The sequence below is a fragment of the Bombus pyrosoma genome, linkage group LG2 (assembly GCF_014825855.1).
Source record: "Bombus pyrosoma isolate SC7728 linkage group LG2, ASM1482585v1, whole genome shotgun sequence".
Taxonomy (NCBI): Eukaryota; Metazoa; Arthropoda; class Insecta; order Hymenoptera; family Apidae; genus Bombus; species Bombus pyrosoma.
In genome coordinates, this window is record NC_057771.1 from 9,084,927 (window position 1) to 9,106,000 (window position 21,074).

Genomic DNA, 21,074 nt, shown 5'->3' on the forward strand with positions numbered 1-21,074 from the left:
ACGACAAAGTGGCGTGAAACGATTCATGCGACTGGGAATTCCGTAGATGATCTTAAAGATATCGCGAGATCGATAAGCCATCCGTCTATTATTATTTCGGTTTGTGATATGATCGTGCCGCTTTCGAACTTCATCGAATTATTCATTTGTTTATTCTCGTGATAAATCTTTTGTTACATAAAAATAACAGGTGAAGGAAAGACGTTATTTTACGGGGATAAGTTAAAAGCGTATTACGATAATATGCACTGTTATTCACGAGTATTAAAACACTTTCTAATTACGTTGCTAATTATTCTAAATTGACAGGAGACAGATTACAGCTGTGCAGAAGATAAATTTTCGAAATACGCGGCGAAAAATTATGATTATGGTTATGAAAATTATGAAAAGTACATACAAGTTAACAGCTGTGGAATTGTTTGGTACAAACGTCATTGGAAAAATTCCGCTTGAATTAAATAGCCGAAAATAGCCCAACATTTGAATCTGACTTATCAAGTGATTTATACGTAGTAAACGCTCAGACAGCGAAGTATAGAGCACAATAAAATATTTCATATAAATAAAACCAAAAACCTAGTTACAGAGCGTTAAACGCTCTTAATGGCGAAGGAGCCGGCAGAGAAAAACAGGTGAAGACGAGGGAAAACAGATTTCAGTGTTCAAAATTCGGATAGAAAGCGAAAAAAGAGAAAGGGAAACAGAACGAACGAGGAAGTTCGTTTTCGCGCGACCAAACTAATCCTTTTCGTGACAAACGGGAAGACATTGCCGCGTTCTTCTCCGTGTCTGACTCGAAACCGCTTAATCCCTTTGTAAAAATTAACTCCGTCGCAGAGAAGCTGTTTCCAATCGCTACTTCTAGGTAACGTCGATATCACAAAGCCGAAACTCGACACTGTTCCAACGCTTCTTCCCACCCTATCGTCCTATCTCCTTTCCTACCAACGATAATCGAGGGAAGAGGATCGAAGCGATAGAACGGCATAAAATAAAACCTGGCAAAAGATGTAGATCTTACTGACCAGTAATCCTTAGAACCGATAGTTTCTCAAGGATTGGCGTATTAACTTGCTTCATAAAAGAAATCTGGGAATCTTCGACCATCGGCGCGCGATAAAGCGAGCGATATCAAGTAGAAACAAATCACGGCTATGCAAACAGAGCATCTACCCCTTTCACTATATCGAGATACACCGAAACGAAAGCCAATCAGACAGTTGTAGAACCAATAGAAAGTTTAAAAAACACCTCGTATCAACTTTTTCGAACTAACAATTTCGATTAACACGAGTTTTCGAATCCGCAACGGATAATCCCACTCAGCGTCCGATCGTGGGTTACCATCCTCTAAAGCGCTTGGCTGCTTCGTCGATTCCGCGTCCAATTCTCTCTAGTTTCGTTCCGTGTACACGAGAAGTCGACACGGAGGAAAGACGATAAAAAAAGAAAGATTTGAAAAAAGGAACTTTAAAAAAAAAGGACAAGGAAGTGATTAAAAAAAATAGTGAAAAATAGCGATAGCGAAAACTCTGTGGATCGCGGGTGACGATAATTGGAAGGGGACGGCCACGTTTCACAGGAATTTCGAGTCATTAGAGGAGGTGGAGAATTCGCGTAACAAAGGAGATTAAAGCGACCGGGGATCTTGTCAGCGGACGGGGGCTGGCAATCCTTTGCGCAACAGCTGCCGCTAACTATCCGCGGCTCGTCGACCGTCCAATCCAGTTAAGGGAGTTTAGAGTTTAACGCTGTTACACGAATCAACACAGAAGGTCGCGTCGCCGCGAAAATCTCCGCTCCGTATCCCTGCGCCCTGTCGTGATCGGACCCGTGAATTTCAGCGTCGAAGGTAACGAGCTTTCGAGTCTTCGAGCAAAGCCTACCCTTTGATCACTGCCAATCGAATTTTACCACCTTTGTTCTTTGATTCGTCGACCCCATTACGATGATGCTCTCGAGGACGAGTTTTTGCGAGACAACATAGAAAGAAGCGTAAAGATACAAATTATTATTATTGGACACTTGTTAAAGTGTTTGGAACTATTTGAAATCAATTTACTGCTTGACTCACGAATGGACAAAAATAGGAACAAAGGATACTCGGTGTCAAATAAACGACAGATTTCTGAGAATAAAGAAATGTCGAGTTTCTTGAATTTAGATAACTTGGCTAATCTGAACGAGGTTTTAAGCAAATATTCATGAAAATATAATCTCATGCCGTCAATCAACCGTGGCGCACGGATCTTTCTTGCTATCTCGTATCATTGTAAAAGACTTAATTAAGATTATACACGTGGGGTCTCTGGTGATATATCATTGCATTCGATCAATGAATTGTTCCAATCAGAGCTCTCTAATACAATAATTTAACGATTGATAATATGTATCGATAAATTAATACGTTACAGATTATAGGCAACAGACGTCTCTTTTACGATTTCATACTTCTTCGTCAAACATGGTATTCAAATTATTTGTAACTTGTAAAATTCGCCAGTAAAATTTCATTTTCTTTTTTTTTTACTACTACCAATTAATGTACTGATGTTGATGATGTACAAGGGTGTTAACCGATATCGATAACTTGTAACTCGTAACTGGTAAAAGTTCGATTATACAAAATGTCTTAAACAAGCAATGGAAAATCTCGATACCCCTTACGGTTCGTAATAAATTTTCCACAAAACAGACGATTATTAACTGCAATGAAAATAACGTGGCAACAGCGATGGTACAATTCACGAATCAGTTTATTGATGATACCAAACAGAGACAACAGGTATTTATCTACACAATACACGGATGCACGTTTTATAATTGTCATCGTAAAGTTGCACGCGCAATTGTCGTAGACGCGACAATTTCCTATAATGAATGAAAATATCTTTTTTGCATGATTAACCTTTAGCGTTAGTTAGGCGACGAATCGGTCGATAGAAACAGATTTATTGATTCAGTTGACTCATCGTCGGGAAGCAGACTACGAAAAAGTTGTGCTACGAACGAATCCAAACAATTTCAATTGTGAAACGGTCGTTGAAACAACTCGAAGAGATTTGATACCGTCACCGTCGAGGCTACGCTATTGCGGTTTCGTTGCTTAAATTGAGAAACACAAAAGTTGTTTGTATATCCGCGAAAACGTCGACAGACTTGTACGATCGTGTCAGAGATAATGACGGAAGTTCGTGGAACGATGATAAAAGGAGGAGTTATTAAACTTCCATCAAAATGTCAACGCGAATTCTCGACGTGTCCAGACGAAACAGCGAAATAATACGCGATAACAACGTTACTCTTTCATCAAAAAATCTATGCTTTCTCGTAAACAATCAAAACTTCGTATCCTATTGTACACAATTGAACGAACACGATACAGCGATTGTTTATCAAATAAATTAACTGCCAAACGATTGCTGTCCACGCAAAAGCGAAGATAGCCAGAAAAAAGTAACGGAACGGCGCCAATAATACAATCTATAATCTCATATTGTTTGACTATTGTCGTTAAGATAAGGGTCGATGAAAAATATGACTGTGACATTATATAATTGTGCCTTTCCCACCTGCGGGTGTCTGACCTACATGAATTTCGAAAATTCCCAAAGCAGCGTTACGTCACACGATTAAAAGCGGAAGGGAGAAGTGCGCGGGATTCCGGCGACGACTGATCCACTTTACAGATAAATAATGTCGCAGTGAAATTTTATTTTGCTTCGATAATGAGTCAAGCGACACGATAGAATCGACAGAATCCTTTCGATCGTCAAGTTTCAACCAAAATAAATAAAAGAAAACAATGTAGAGAGCATTTGCGGAATGAGAAGGAATAACGTCGATAGACGAACGCCATTCGTCGTCGCGATGCTGCTGGCACACACGATAAAAAGCTCGATAAAACATGGAGAAAAAATATACCGGCAACCATTCCCCGTGTGGAGAAACGCTAGTAAATATTTCCGATTACACTTCGATATTTTGTTGCCCGGCGCAGCGTTCTATACATCTTCGCGCATCGTCGATCCTCGAGAAATATACTTTTTCGAACACGACAAATCGTCGTTCCGTCTTAAACACGCCAAGTAACTTGCGCCACGAGAGATCGTGTCCCTCTTCCTCTTCCAACGACCACTTTCCATTCTGTTTACAGACAGAGATACTCGGCTAAAATTTGGCATCCTACCAGTTTACCTCCATAAAGCCAATAATGGATCAACGAAGTTTATTTCGAGTGTGATAATAATGATACAGCGCAATAGCACCCATCCGGTTTGGGTTTCGTTCTAGCTGGTAATAACCGCCAGAATATAGAAGCGAGATACACACGATTAATACGAGTATAGAATAGCAAAACCGAGTGAGCGAATTCCCATGAAAATTGGTAAATCGTGCGATTTCTCATTCATGTAGGTCAACGAACACGACCGTCCTAACAGAGCCTTGTGCCAGTTCGCAACCAACGCTTTAATAAAAGTTGCGCACGAAGATTATTTTGGTACAGCGTTTCTGCTACTAGCTGCAAGCATTCCGTTGCTGCAACTGCCGGTCCTCCGAGATTTGTTTGGTACGTTTGAATTTTTCAAACTCTATTCAAACGAACCCGCCTACGTGAACGTGGAAAAAAGGAACGACGAACGAATAAATAGAAACTGTGAACGAGAACTGCGAACGATAATTATAGAACTGTTGCGAAATTAATAGACACAGGGGAGAAACGGTGAAAAAAATTAAATAACGCTAGAAAATACAAATAAAATAATTTCAGGTTGTCCCGAGTGAAAATTTCCCCTCTTAGAAACGTTATATTTTCCTGGCGAGTTCGTTTCATCGAATCGTACGGAGAAATCGGCAAATCTGGACGTACGACAGGATTACGATAAGCGAAACAGCGACGTACGATGTTCCTTCTAGTCGTGTTACCTCCGTGCAATTTTGACGGCAACAGGTCGCGGAAAAAAGGTCACGGAAACATCGACGAACGCAGACGAACCCGCTTGTCGGTGATTCAATTTTAAATAGGATTAAGTGGCGACGCAAGGCTTCATTCCGTCGCATTCCATCTCCATGGTCGTTTACCTTTCGCGTATTCGTTAGGCTTCGTCAAAGTTCAACGTTAAAACGTTAAAACGACAGATGAAACTTTATTCCGCTTATAAAATTTCTTCTGCTTCGAAGCGAAACAGTCGATCCACAAATCGTAGGAATAATAAATTAACACGGTACAAATGCGCCTGACAAGGGATCAAGGTAAAGCACGCTTCAAAGATAAGTGATTTGACCCGTGCGTAGAACATAGGTCAAAATCAATGCAGGCTGTGAATTCCTGTTGCATCAACTTGATATATTCCAGCATACGCGTTTGATATCCTCCGCTGATTAAATCGACCCTTTTCCAGGGTCTCGCAGATAACCGTGTATTAGCCAACGGCGATTAATCGTTCCCATGTAAACGTATCATCAAACACGTGGTTCCCATATCGTCTATATGAAACATCCCATAAACGTACACGATTCTTCTCTACTCTGAGCAATTTTTAACGCCCATATCTTCCAAACATCTCGCTGTTTGAAAAATATAGATCGTCCAAAAATATCGATACTCTCCAGACTATTGCGACGACGCGACACTTTAAACCCAGTATATTAATAGAACCCGATGGTCGTCGAAAATAAAAGAAAAATATTATCGACGAGTTCAACGATCACAATCGTCGCATAAATTTGCCGAATTAACAAAGAAGATATCAACGTGGGATAATTAAATTCACGAAGACCCCCGGTAGCACTTTCATCACGTACCTTGTACCAAGCTACTGTTTCCAATCGTTATCCCAAATATATCTGTTCTGATCAACGATAGGCCTCGGTGCGTTGACGGACCCCTTCATAAGTGTCCCTCGCAACTTCACTAGGCTTCACTATGCGGCTTGTCAATGCACGCGTATCCCACGGCCGTGCACGAACCGCGTGATCCAACGAAGATCGATCGAAGATGTATCCAAAGGTTGGGTCGAAGCGTCGAGAGCCAAGGGGATGAAGAGTGCAGAACGATGTTGTCTATGACCTTAGACACGCACAGCACCAAACAACCGTGTGTTCGTGGGGAAGGTTCACACGCGACGTGGAACGAGAACTAAATCTGGCGGGATCGGTCGGCCTCGCACGAGTATGAATTACTGAAGCCACCTGTCGAAAGAGTCCGTCTTTTATACGCCCGAGGTGACATCGGCGAGATAACGCCGTCTCCCCGAGTTTACATGCGGCTAGGTTTCCTCGTTCTCGGTCGTAGCACCCGATCAACCGTCACTGCGCCACCGATCGTAATTTACTATGCCGTACAATTACCGATTGCCAATACGTGATTAGAGACAGTTGGATGAAACAGGAGTTCGATTATCGTACGTGTTTAACTTTCGAGCAATTTCTGTTAACCTTTCGCTATTTTCTAGGGATGTTACGGTGAGAATATGGTAACAGTAGTAGATCGAATCGCAGATTTATTTCGAATGTGTAATGATTAAATGATAAATACGTGGTTGAAAATTAATCCTTCGCATTCTACTTGTGGCATGCAATTTGTTGCGCCCTGTTTTCACCAATAAGAAGTGGAGATGTACAGAGGACCACACTCTGGAGGAATAAATGTACTAATCTTTTCGAAATAGGATTTAGACGCGCAGTTTTCTCGCAGTAAAATAAAGCTAATGCAGATGAGCTTACTGATAGTATCAAAGAATTACCATGTAAAGGAAAACGCAATGGATTAATGCAGAATATAAATGTGATGGATGACAGACGGAAGAAACTCGTAATCTAACAAACAAATAAATGATATGCAAAATATTTCAATCAAAACGACCTCGTAACATCAGGTGAAATAACGACAATTTTCTTCGAATCGATCCGCATGTCAGGTATTATGTATGCACGTGCGGGAAAGAACGCGTCGCCAATATCGACGAAACTGTCGCAAGTGCGAGAAAGAAACGAGTTTTTCTTGAATTACGAATTTCCTTATTCGACATAGCTTCGTTAAAGCTACTTCGAATACACGCCGCGGTTCTTAACAAGGAAAACACGTGATCGAACAATGAGAGACACGGTCGAACAGAGAACGAGGAAATCCCGGTTTTCCCCTTGGAAAGTTCGCGGAAGACCGATCGTTGTTGCTGCAAGCTTTGCAAAACCCGACTGTTGTAGCAACGACGATGTTTAAGGAAAGAGCTATGATACTCCATCGGAAGAGTTATCTCTGTGTCACGAAGCTGCTGAGAATGGAAGAAACATAGACGAATAACAACACTCGCCAGGGTACGTCACTTTGCACCGCGTGCAAAATGCAAACGTCCAAATGCAGTTGCGCGAGTTTAATAGGAGAACCGGGTGGTGAAAAAATTCAAGCGTGGAAAATAACGCGCCACCTTAAAGCAGACCAGCCACGGTATTAGATGCCACGGTCGAGTTACGTTACACGTGCTTCCGAATATCGGGCTATTTATTTCGCGTTGTACTACGCCCTCGATTTATTCAATACGAGTATTCGAAAGAAAAAAGACAATTATCTTTTATAGTTCACGAAGATATATCGAAGAGGAAGGTCGTTTGTAGATGAAGGTCACGACGAAAACAAACCCTCTCGATATATGTACTTGAAAGGCGATGCCATCGATCCTTATGTAATCGGTAAACGTTTGATCAAAGATAGACGAGAGGATCGATGAATCGAAGACAACATCGTACGACTGATTCGCTGCTGGTTGATCAAGAGGCGCGAACAAAAGAGCATTCGACATGGCTCCGTCCCATAATCACGTATCGTTCGCGTCGTCTGGGCGCCACCATAAAATTCGATCTCACGGCGCGGCTGCGCGCTCGTGTTCCTATTGTAAAGCGACGTACTGCCATTGACCTTGAATTTTCCACCGTCAAGGTCTGTGGCAGAGAGAGAGAAGCACACTCGAAATTCGTGCGGCGATTTATGCGGCGAAACGAGATGATGCGAGGCGATGTGACCTTGAACGGGAGAGGAAGCCAAGCGCAGTCGAGACGAGGCAAAGTTGAAAAGCTTCGGTGGGTGGTGTACCGGCTTTTCGCAGATTCTTTCTCGACGGCGATTATCTTCTTGAGAAACTCACTAATGTTGCGAGAGCGAGCGCTTATTCCCTCGGATTTTTCGTGGACCGCGATGCTTAGTAGCTTTCGAACGACTGACGCAACGGTGCCTCGACGTCCAGACGCTTACGCAACGACGACGCGTCCCCTCTTTTTCATCCCTCTTGGACTGAAGCAAACGCCGCAAGTCGAAAAGGGACGACCACGGCCGGACGTGCACCGTGTGTGCTCGTGAACGTGGTCGAGATCGGAAGCGAGCCAGCGGGAACCAGTGCGAACCGGATATCGTCGAAATTCTGGGGACGAGATTCGCGCCGCCTGGCACACCGTGGCGTCGCGACGCTCCTGTGATCGAACGATGACGTCTAACGTCGCTAGTCTTTTCGACCGCCCGATGACGTATTTCGAGAACCTCTGACGTACTCGTCTAAAATGAACGGAAGTTGCATCGTTCCGGTATTTTCCATCTCGAACATCCTCTCTTCTCTCCGTCTAATCAGCGAGTAATGCCAAAAGTTTATTTTAGAGCACCGCTCCTCGTTCCGTTTCACCGCTCGATCTCGTTCTCAATGATCTTCGTTCAATTCATCGTCGTCGATCTTACGACCTCTCAATTAGGACTGTAATCGATCAGCCGATTCAAGGATTATATACGAACTGTGTAACGTTTCAATAGGAGTGTAGTATTATTTCTCGAAACAATAGATGCGTGGAAAGTAAGATCGATCGAGGCACGGACCAAACGAAAGTAGCAAAAATTCTGCGCGAAGACTGACATCCGTGGTCGGGTACGCGGCCTGTGCAAAGCGCAAATACGAAAGCGCAGGCTTGGCACGAGATAAATGTGGGTTGCTGGAGCACAACGGCTACAAACATACTGTTCCCTCGATCTGATGAATGGATATAATCCGAACAATTTATCAGACGCTGGACTTCGACCGACAGGTTAAAATGTTTGAAATTAAAACCACCGCTTTAATGAGCTTCTGCACGTTTGTGGATTCAAGATATACTACCTATCACTTTGACAATTATATGTATATCCCATAATTAAGTATAAATACACATAATCTAAATATCGCTAATTTCGTGCAACTTTAAAATTATATAATTTATCTGTCCATGCCTCGAAAATTACTTATGCATTTGTTACTATACTATAATTTTACCATTAACTGGTCCAAGTATTATTGCAACAATCATCATCTTCCCTTCTTCTAGAGTAAAAGGTTGAACATTTTTTATCTCATGTGAAAGAAAAATGCAATTATAGGAAGCTAATAATTTCCACACGTCTGTGTCTCTATCTGCAATACAAATCAAATCGTAGAAACAATCGTCCATATTCTTATCGTTTATACTATTCTGTTATATCATTGTACCAACTGAACCAATTATAACAGTCCTTATTAGCCTTTTAATACCATAGTGACAAATTATATATTTTATCTGACGAACAAAGGAAAATTTGATTATAGTGAGTCAACAACTTCGACACTCGTCTATCTGCAATATACGTCCAAATTGATAGGGACAGTCGATCGTATCTTGAAATTAATTCCTGAAAGCTGGATTGATCTACCTTCAATCATCGATTGACTCGTCTCCTCTAATCCTAGCTGTTGTTTAATATGAAATACGAAAAAAGTACAATATTACGCGTGACCTTTGGATTCTGATTGGTACAATCTCTGTTTAACGATACTGGCAATCAAGTCGAGTTCAACTGGCGTACGCCCGATTAGAGGAGCGCGCTTCGTGATAAAAGCGCGCTGTATCAGTTCCGAGTTTCTGTTGAGGGAAGTGATGCGACGATCCGCTTGCAAACATATACTCAGACATCGATTATTCGACGTCTAGCGTCTATACGCAGCGTGGTCTCAACCACTGCAAAATGCAGATGCAGCGTCTGCAACGGGATCGACCTCGACGTCACGGTAGACACAGTGACCCATTTCCGCTGCCAGAAAATTTTCCAAGAACGTTCCCAAGACGTTGTTGCGCTCAGTCTATAAACGACAAAACTCTATTCGACGTGTATACCGCCGTCGTTCCATTCTGGACATTTTCGAAAATTTCCTGGCACGAGAATATTTATGTAATGAAACTTTCGAACACGTTGATCGTAGTTGTTGAATTGCCAGTGAAGTTCTATAACGCGTTCGATGATCTCAATTAGAAACCTAAATGAAAAATTGACACAAGTGTGTTTTGAAACAGTAGGTAATATTTATTTATGATTTTGTTACGAGTACATTCTGTAAAGTGTTTTCATCTTCAGAAGCATTATACGAGCCCTTAGAACCCATATTGGTAAAATCCAAAAATTCAAAAATAGACAAAGCTGATGCCGCAAACATCCTTCTTTATTTATACCGTCTGCTTGCTATAAATAAACTTACGAAAAGAAATGATTTGTTTCTTAAAAAGTGAAGATTTATCGTGTATCCGTGCAATGAAATTGGGAAATATACAAAAAGCAGAGCACAAAATTTCACTTTCTATACTCGCTATGTTATAGGTATATAAATTTCTGTATTAAAACCTATTTTTGTCCACAATTTTCTCAAATTATAGGTTTTCTCACTAATACTACTTTTCCCATCAACTCCTCCGTTAATAATTCTTAATAAATATCCCGGAAAAATAACAGCATTCTTAAACTTGTAATTGGCAAAGACAATCGCTCGTTATTTTCTTTTTTCTTTTTTAAGCCTTTCAATTAATTCTTGATAAACGTTTTCTTCTAGTTAAAGTATCCTTAAACTCTTAATTGATAAGTAGAATAGTATGTAATTTTTTCAGAGAACAATGACGCCGTGTTAAACCAACAATAACAACGAGTCACAGTATTTTACGATATCATCTCATTGAATGAGCTTAATTCTTATCAGTCGGTTAGTACGGCTGGTTAGGCGGTAACGAGCTATTGTGGAGGCACGATTAATTGTACACCACAGGGCGATACAGTTCCCAGGTAGCTTGGAGAACAGCGACAATAGTAGAGTAACGGCAGTATTACCTGACCGGTGGTGTGGATAACTATCGACTAATAAAGCTGCGTAAACCAGCCAGCTAGAATAATCGACTCGGCGGCGAGTTCTCGGATCGCCAACAATTAGCCATCGACAAGTAAACAACATCGGTGAAAGTAGATCAAACTATCTATCAGTGACTTCGGCAGAGCCTCGAGCCTCTTTATCTTCGGTGATCGAATGCTAAATTAACGAGCAAATAACGATACGGCAACGATAAATGGTGCCATTCGAATCGTCACAGGGATTTCGTTTCTATAATAGCGACCTTTATCGCTTACCAAATCCACACCGATTTGAAGTTCAAATTGTTGCGATATTACAATAGAAACGAAAACATTCGACTCCTATCGATAACGCGGCAACCTACGATTTGGTTATTGACCGAAGCGTCTGTAACAGATATGGGATACTATAGATCTTCCGTTTAATATTAGAAGATTATGTTAAGTGCATACGATATGTTGGCTTAGTGTCGACATGAATTTTAGCAGACCAGATCATCCATTCAATTTTGTCCTATCGATAACTATTGATTATATGAAGGAAGGATTATAACAATAGATATGAGAGAGAAAGAGAAAGAAACGTCACTGTCAGGCAAAGTTATTGGAAACATAAATTTTGCATTTGTGAAAGATTGAAGATATCTTCTCTTTCGCCTACGCAATATTTGAATTGCAGAAATTATTTTAGAAGAAACTGTAACAACCCTATTCGAAGAATTTTATAAGTATAGAACCGATGACTCTTATAAATCTAGAATAGTAGAATAAGTTAGTCATTGGAAAAGTACACTGACTCATATAAAAATTATCCTGACATTTCGCATATACCGACCTAATAGCTCCGATGATATTTCTCAGTAATTCACGATCAAATAATACCTTTACACATAATTGAATATTAACCTTCAACGCGACAACGATCCAGGCTCAGCCATAGATTTAACGTTGAATTTTCCAACGATTCCCAAGAACTTTCGTTTTTTGAAACGAAGCTGTAACGTTTCGCTATTAACTGGAAGATCGATAAGACTCGAATGTTTTGTTATAGTATCGTGATAATTGAAACTTTCGGGGCGCACACACAAGTTCGAGATCGATACTCGCGAATCGTTTAAAAATCCAGCGTCGATCCACGGTCAAGCATCGCAGGTCGACGTATTTATCGCAATAAATTCGTTGGCCTTTCAACGGCATCCATGTTCCATGCTCGAATTGCAGGCGCATTGTATCCCCTAGTACCTTCTTCGATTCACATCGAGGTCGCTCGATATTCTACGGCATTCAGAACCGTGACCTCGTTCGAGCCGGCATTACTTGGAAATCACGGAATCTGGCGTTGGCTGGTATCGCGACAAATCACGACCTGGACTACGAAATCGCTTCGAAAGGCCAGTTTGACTATTACAGTAATACAGAGCCGTGCACGGCCAAACAACAGCACGGAAAACTAGGAAGCGGTACGCAAGAGGAATCCTGGCGGAGGTAGGAGAATCGAGAAAGGCCAGTAACCTCGAAACTGCAAGACCGAAAGCCGGAGCCCCGCTTCCTCCTTACGGCACGATGTCGACGACGCCCGTAATAGTTCAGTGGAATTTAATCGAGACGGCAATTGTTTCCTATTAACAGTTATGAAAGCACTCCAACGACCTCTGAACCCCCTTTGAACCGTCGCCGGCCCCGAAGCCGTACATACCCCCGGCCAGTTATTTTAATTGGTATCCATTCGAGGAGATTGTAGCCGAGCATTGGACTTCGAATCGACCCTAAAATTACTGGCAAATCCGCCTGTACGAAATACGTAAGCGATAACGATACCGTGTGTGAGGAAATTACGTTAAATTTAGGGAAAAATGTTTGGTTGCGGTAGATTGAGTTAAGGTCGCATAGGACGATGGAGTGAACAGAAATACGAGATACATGGTTAAGGGCAACGACTTGGTAAACGATGAGTGATTGATCTTCATCGAGATTTCATTGAAATTGATACGATTGACAGGATGGTTATAAATAGTATAACAGCGACGAGATAGATAGGGCAGATGGTGTAATAATAGATGCTAGCCGAGAGTTTTATATAACTCTGCATAATTGTTGAAAAATAGATCGAAAGTGTTAGTGGTTGATTAACTTGATTAGAGAAAGTAGATTGCCTGGGGATAAATAACGAAAACTGAAAGTGAGAATAGCTCTCGATAGCGTAATCGACAAACGGTATACCTACGAATCGGGAAGATTTCGGGAAGAGAATAAATATTCTTCTCAAGTGGTTCGAAGTGCTTTTTCAGCTGTAAATTGCAGCGAAACTTGCAAGAAATGTCAGCAAACAAGGGAAGTTTGTTGAAAGATTATTCGTGATGTCTCTTGTTCTATTTGTTTTACGACAGAGAGGAATCAGAAAGATAAACACGATTTCAAGAGAAAAAAAAAAGGTACAATTGCACAATAAAAATACGTTGTGACGAGACTCTTATTACGAAACACGTTATCAAAGTCGTCAAACGCTTCGAGTTCCCAGAACGGCGAAGAATTTTCGTAGCAGATATCGTAACTCGAAGGACCCTAATAACGTACGTTCCACGGTGGAACAAGAGAAGGAACAGGAGAGAAAGAAAATCTTTAAAGAGTTCTAGCACGGAAAGAGCACGTTCTAGGTAAAAAAGAACCGAGAGCAATTTACGATTTGAAAAAAAAAAGGGAGTAAGTACGTCGTGCAAGAGAAGGCAAAGTGCGGACAGTGTTTTCACGGCGGAAAAATGGGAGAGGAGGAAATGAAAGATAAAAAAAAGATGGAATGAAGAACAACCGAGGGATCAGACAGTAGAGAGCAAAAAGAGCCTTCGGAAGGCTCAGAAACATTACGAAGGTGTGGGTGAAGCAGAAAAAGCCATTTAATAACATCAAGATGCAACGTCTGGAGCAGATCCTTCTTCTTTTCTCTCCTTTAATATACGTTTTACCTCCTTGGCTACCACATCCTTGACGTTCTTCGGCTCTCATAACTCGACGGTATATATTTTCCGTGCCAGTGTCAAACAGCTCGTTTAACGAGAATCAATCGAAAAGCTTCGTATAAGCCATAAACTGTTCTCGGACTCGAGGTAAGAAGGAAATAAAAGAACAGAGGAAAAAAGAAAAAAAAAGGGGGGGGGGGAAGTGTACGAGTATCGGTATATTGTGTCAACACGCTGGAGTTTGCGAAAATTACGATTCTAATATCTCGCTGTTTATGATCGTTAAAAAGGAAAACAGAGGATAAGATTGCAGCGTTCTCAAAGAACATCGGATACTCTTGTGCCTTTTTCTTTCTCGATCGTGGAAAACTTATTTCACGCTCAACTAGCAGCGATCGCTTTTCCATAGAAACTCCCCTGTACGCGCGCTGATATCGTCGCGGCCACGCGCACGACAGATAATTCATAATTAATGCAGGCACTCGACATTGCTTGTAATTTATTCGATGTCAGCAAACCGTAAACAGAATCGATTTGTTGCGAGACACTGGATATTTACAACAACGTTAATTAGATGCAATCGAGATCGTCTATTTGCTTTCTCCCTTCAGTTTCTCCAACCCTCTTTTGCTATCGTCCTCGACCAGTTCGACAAACGGTTCGTGTTCGAAAAGAAATATCGACGATGCGTTGCATGGAAGTCACAAAGGAGACGTTCACTCGGACGTGACAAAGGAATACTCTCGGTCCTTTAATTTAAATTACGATCGAAATTAAAGGGAATAATCAATATCATTAATACCTCGTATCTCGCGTTTTATGGAAACGCGAGTTTTACATTACGAAAAGAGTCGACTAACGAAGGACAGAGAAAGGACAGAATGGCTCTTCTCCTCGCTACGAATCAAACAGCGGGTGCCTACCCAACGAAGGTTACAATACACGCGTAGACAGCCTTTGCTATCACCCACGGTTTACACCGTTTACATCGACGAATATCTGTCTTTATTTCATTAGTGAAAATTGTATCTTTCGTACACGTGATTAACAATTTCTACGCTGTGAAACGATATATGAATTTTGAGAAATGACCCGCCATCATCTACGAACTCATATTTGAACCATTTAAAAATCGTGCTGATCAAGTTTTGAAATTGACAAATTTTGAAAAAGAATGAGAAATACGATAACAGTGCGGTGTTCAAAAACCTTGGAATTTACGGTCAATTATGTTACCGTTTTACGATAAAAAATATTTCTAAAGTATATATTGGGTTGGCAACTAAATGATTACGTGACTACGTTACGTGGCAACTAAGTGAATATATAGTTTTCTTTTTACAAGTAAAGTGACAATTACGCACCTGGCTGATGGTATTATGAAATTTACTGAAAGCAAAAGGAAAAGTAAAAAGAGACGTTAATTACCTTAGCCTTTGGAATAATAGCTCAATCATCATTAGATAAACGATACTAGTTCATTTTTCAGATAGAAACGAAATTAGCTACAACACAATGCCTTTATGCCATAAACTTAAGAAACGTCAAGATAAACAAACTTGTTACACCTGACAACTCGTTTATCTTTATACAATGTTTTTTCTCTAATACAATGCAACTCAGCGAGTCTTCAAGCGACCAAGAGAGCCGTTCGCCGACCCTCCTGAGGGAAAAATCGCCGGTTAGTAATGTCACATATATTGAAGCGGACGAAAGACGCTTGACGTAGCTACGCTATTTAGTGTTTATCGTTAACTGCACAGTTCCGAAACATAGTTCTCCTTAAGACGAGCGACTGTTACCGTATACGTACTGTGCAAAGTTGGAAGGAAATCTGGCTGGAAGCAAAGGAAATACTACATTGTTTTGTTTGTTTGTGTGACACTTTCGACCAAAACGCGTGGTTAACTTTACGATTGCGTTGAATCTGTGAAAAATCAATCAGGTTGGCGTTCTTTCCAAAGGATTTTCTTCGCGATATAAAGGGATAAGGAAAGAAAACTTCAAAAATTGCTCTATAATGCGACCACAGAAGCAAAAACGGAAATTCCAGTGACTAATTCAAATGATTTTGATCAAAGATGAAAAATACAGTTATCCATTAATATTTAAAAGCTGTTTTAAACTCGCGATATCACGACCCGTTTTATAGTACGTTTAAACGTAATTCCCTTTAAACGACTATTAAAAAAAAACGGGGTGGAAGAAAAATCTGCAGCTTTCGCGTGTTCTTGCTAGCAGAAATGCAAAACACGTTAAAGTTAAACTTCCACAGTTTATTGCACCTCTCTTTTTTTCAGAGAAAACTCGTTGCGCTCGTTTCGATGTTTCAGGATTTGAATCTCCGGGTCAGACTTTCTACTTACGCGGCCTGATGGTGAACACGGGCCGAGGTATTAAAAGTTCGCACGCGTCCGCAAAGCGGATTACGCGCGGTAGTCGTGCGGCGACAGGCGGAATCGAAACCTGAACCAGAAATGTTCATCTCGCATCGCGTCACTCCCTTGCGCTCTTTCCTCTTCCCATCCTCATCCGCAAATTTTACCTGACACGTAATCCAATCCGCGTAACGTTCAACGTTCGTACTATTTTTTCCAATTATGAGCGTCACGCAATCGCGCGCGTTTGCATTCCATCGCGAAGACTTAATCCTTATGTTGGCAATTTGCTACGTTCTTTTTGACACAAAGCCACACTAAATTTCCATTTATTGGATATTTTTGCCATTTACATTTCTAAAACAAGATTCTGCGAGGAAATTATAAGTATAAAAATTTTAGATATATTTATAAACTTATCTGACGATGAGAATATATACCGTGAAAAGTAGGCAAGTTCGTAATGAAAATAATCATTCCCTTCATTAATGAATCGAAATATACAGAGCGGCAAAGCTGAAAATTTTCGTATGTGCGAAAGAGCGATAAATAACTTTAGTATCAAACTATATTGTACCTTCATATATAATTTTTTGACATGAATTGCCTGTTTACAACTGTACTTGATGAACTACAGAAACGAAAGACTAATGTTCCAGGAAAAATATAGAATTGAGATGAAAAATATCATTCTATATTTGATGTGTGGAAAGAATAAACTCAGAGCTCCTAGCTACCCCAATTGTAATTACCAAACGAGTATGGAGATTGTGGTTGGCAACATAGAAGTTGAACAAATTACAAATTCGCGAAATATACCTCACGAAGTATGACGATAATTAATTTTAAGCGATATCGTGGGGATAATACGAAACGTATTGTCATAACTACATCAACAGCTAACGACGGTACAACATTTGTTATCGATATGGTCGCGTAAAAATGATCGTCGTGTTGCGAGAGCGTTGAAATTGCAAAGCTGACTCTGAAATAACAATCAGCGACTCTGGCGAGCGAAACGAGCAGCTCTCAAAGAAAGATTCCCCTCGGCCGCAGTTTCACATTCGATTTTATTTTCGCTAGAACGCTAACCCTTCTCACTATTTCACTTCTCACGAGTGCTCCTTTCTTTGTTTCCATTTTTCTCTGTTGCTTTGTGTTTCTCTTTCTGCCCGAGGGATGCACAGGCAACATCCATAAATCGCAGCACGAGCATTAACGCGATTCACGGTTGCGGGTCCGCGAACAGCCCGCAACCAGGAACAAAACAGGGAGAACAACCCCTCGGGAACTAGTGGAGAAAAGGTGCGACACTGGAAACGTTGCTGAAAAGGGGTTGAGACGATTTTTTATACACCCTTTCGAGGGGTGCACTCTCTCGTTGCACACGCTCGTTTAATTCTAGCCGAAGAACACGAGATGGAGAACAGAAGGAGCAGAAATAATGAAAGTTCTTTGAATTATCAACGACGATGATCGTGCTGTTTCTGAGATCTTTTCAGCCTCGAGTAACGTACGGTTGAAAAACGATTCTGCAGTCGAGTATCGCGATTGTTTTCGATGGTTCCATTAAGACGTAGTAGAACTTTGAAATGCATAAAATATCCACTCGTTTATAGTGAAATAGCGCGAGACTGAGGTTAAAGTAGGAAAATGAAAGCGTCTATACTCTTGTTATTAGGATTAAGATTTCTGAAAAGTTGCGAAAGTTATGAAAAATTCGTACGACTAGCCAACACCTGTATATCGCTTCTCATCTATCATCCTTCGCTCTGCGAAACCTTGCATATACGGTACGTTTAAATTGTTCACGAAACTTCGGTATCCGTCTCTGTCAGGTCAGCCTGTTCCAAAAATACGCCAGTCATGATCGTTCGCGAAATCTCGGCGTCCACTTTTGCAACGGAGCCCACGCTGCAGTGGAACGATCGCGTGGAAAGAGCGGTTAATAGAATAAGAGCGGTTCGAATTGGTTCCGGGCGTAATCAACGTGAATTATTGAAACGAAGTCAACGCACGACAGGTCGCGTCGCTGTGGTCGACAGAAATAGAAGTCCCTGCAGACCGTCGTCGCGAAGCCATTCTTGAACGATCGACCAACGAAACGCGACCTCGGGACCTCGAACTCGACGACGACGCGACGTTCGATCGGCGACATGCAACTACGCATTCACGAGTCACGCACGGATCGTGACACGAACCCTATGAACCGATCGGAGCGTATTTCGCAACCAAATGAAATCATGACACTCGGATACGGCCGCTCGTGAATCGATCGATCGTAAACGATCCGCACGGGTCGAGTTCTATTGACATCGTTTAAAAAGCAAGTAATAGCGTGTGTTCTAGGGGATAGATCAGAATTTCAACATTGCACGTTATACAACTAGTAGCATAGATGATGATAGATGATCGCCTGAACGATGGAAAATCCACGATAATAGGAGTAATTGAATAAAATTGTTCGATTTTCCTCAGCTTCGTGAACTCCATCGTTGGATAGATTCTTAATAGACTGTTAACTGGTACGATGGTTGGATGATACGGCTAATAAAGAAATCAGAGCTTGTTAACGTTAAAGGAGAAGATATTCGCGAAAAAACTATCCGATGCTTGATTTTTACTGATTTTCTTACTGATTAGTCGAACACGATGTTTGTGTTTTCCCTGCGTTAAATAAACCGGAGTGCGCCCGAAATATAACCGCGTAGCGTTTTCGACGAAGGATTTCGTAAACCGTGCCGAGTAAATCAGAAATAGACCGAACCGAGATACGTCGAGCGGTATCACCGTGCCACAGACTCGCGTGGTCGAGCTCAAAAATATTTATCGCGCGAATTATCACACTTCTGTAATTTTCCCGCTCGTTATCCACGTTAGCCATTAATACCTGATATGATAATGGAATAAAGTAAAAAATAAAGGAAAGCAACGTATGCTTATGACTCATGGAAATTCAAATAAGAAAACACGGTGTTAAATAACATATATGTGACAATATGTAAACGCTTGTTAGCGTAACACGGTACGAAGACGAGTTGAAAAACTTTGTTTATAAAATGAATCGATAGACGCAACTTGCAAATTGCTGACGAATAATTTAACAATTTCTTTTCTCTTTTTTTATTGCTTTATTGCCGTTTTTAACGTCGATACTCTGTAACGATGCTCCTATTTTTGCAACGGACCGTGGTGGCAGTTTATCTTCTTCCAGAATTTATTGACGGATTACAACGGTGAAAAATAGAGGCAATGAAAACGAACGAATTGATGGCCAACGATATTTTATCGCTTGCTTAACCCGCGCCCGACGAAAATCATAGCCGTTATCGCGAAACGAACGCTCCATCTCCAGTTCACTGGGACGTTTCTGAACCGCGCATCCACTCATTATTTCATCTCTTCTATAGAAGTGCCCAACCGTGTAATCATAACTCTGTAACCGAAACAAAAACTTCCGGTTCGAACGTACCAACGTTCGTTTCTCATCCGCTTCAGCACGATTCACGAGTTCACCTCGAGTCGGACACTACTCGCTGATATTTTTCGGGTTGATGTAATGGCAACAGCTATCGGGAAACTTGAAATTGAATCGAGACACAAATTTGAATTTAACGAGATTACTCTATAAATTGATTAGCTACCTTCGATATTTGAAGCATTGCGTTACAAACGTTGATTCGATGTTCGCGCCACGGTGATATCTAACAACACAATAGATCATTGATAAAGGCTCGCGCGCAACATACAGGATCGTGAAACGATCGATTTTCTCCTAACAATGCGCTATCGGATAATCTATCTTTCTATTAGAAAGCGTTGGTTATTATCAAAAACTCTATCATATATATTCGAATTAATGATCCATGTTACGGTCTGTTCGAGCCATACACGCAACAAAAAGGAAAGCCCAAACGACGGCCGTGCTAAAGCTCGGGAACGATTTTTACAATCGTCCGGACTATTTTCAAATCGCAAATACAGAGGAGAAAAAAGCGAATCTATGGACGTGAAGCGATTCGCAACGAACGATGGATCGTACTTCGAATTCAATCACTCGCTATACAAGCTGGATATAGAGTCCAGCACGGAGTTTGACACGAAACAGAATGCAGGCGACTGAAACAAGTATACACATATATATAGAACGAAACAAACTCCAGGACAAATTGGAGGGTTTTCACTCAACTAGCCACGTCGCGTTTCCAACCTCGTATAACGTCATGCGACAAGCATGTGCTGGCTAATTAAACGACATTATCGTGGTACTCGCCGCGTACGCGTATCTTTTTCCCCCGTGCTTAATCGCCGCAGCGGCATCTATTATTTCCAAACCGATTAATACTGGTTTCGTGAACCGTATCACCGCTAATTATTCTTCACCGGTGCAGAGTTTGGAGACCCGGGTTAATCGCGCTCTCGCGCAACACCGCCGGAAAATGCGAACTACAGCGGCTAGAGATATGGAAAACCGCTGATACACGCGAGTTTTCCATGTGGTCGAGCGTTGAACGTCCGCTCGGCTGCGGCTTCATTTGCCTTTCGGATTCGGGTCACCCTCGTTTCCTCCGTATTATTGTC

General features: G+C 41.3%; 1 protein-coding gene across 8 annotated transcripts in view; it reads right to left on the bottom strand.

Moving 5' to 3' along the window:
• LOC122572622 (multidrug resistance protein homolog 49) overlaps nucleotides 1–21,074 on the bottom strand; it is a 71,661-nt gene that overhangs the window by 36,788 nt on the left and 13,799 nt on the right. For 2 of the 8 annotated variants that reach the window (XM_043737853.1, XM_043737793.1), the window contains exons 1-2: nucleotides 8,145–8,297; nucleotides 5,809–6,195 (exon numbers count right to left, since the gene is read on the bottom strand). The exons of 2 other annotated variants lie outside the window; for them this stretch is intronic. The gene's annotated coding sequence lies outside the window, so the exon portion shown is untranslated. Of the gene's footprint in view, nucleotides 1–5,808; nucleotides 6,529–8,092; nucleotides 8,298–21,074 lie in introns of those variants that run through there. 4 more of the 8 variants (XM_043737862.1, XM_043737823.1, XM_043737813.1 and 1 more) reach the window with 3 other exon arrangements.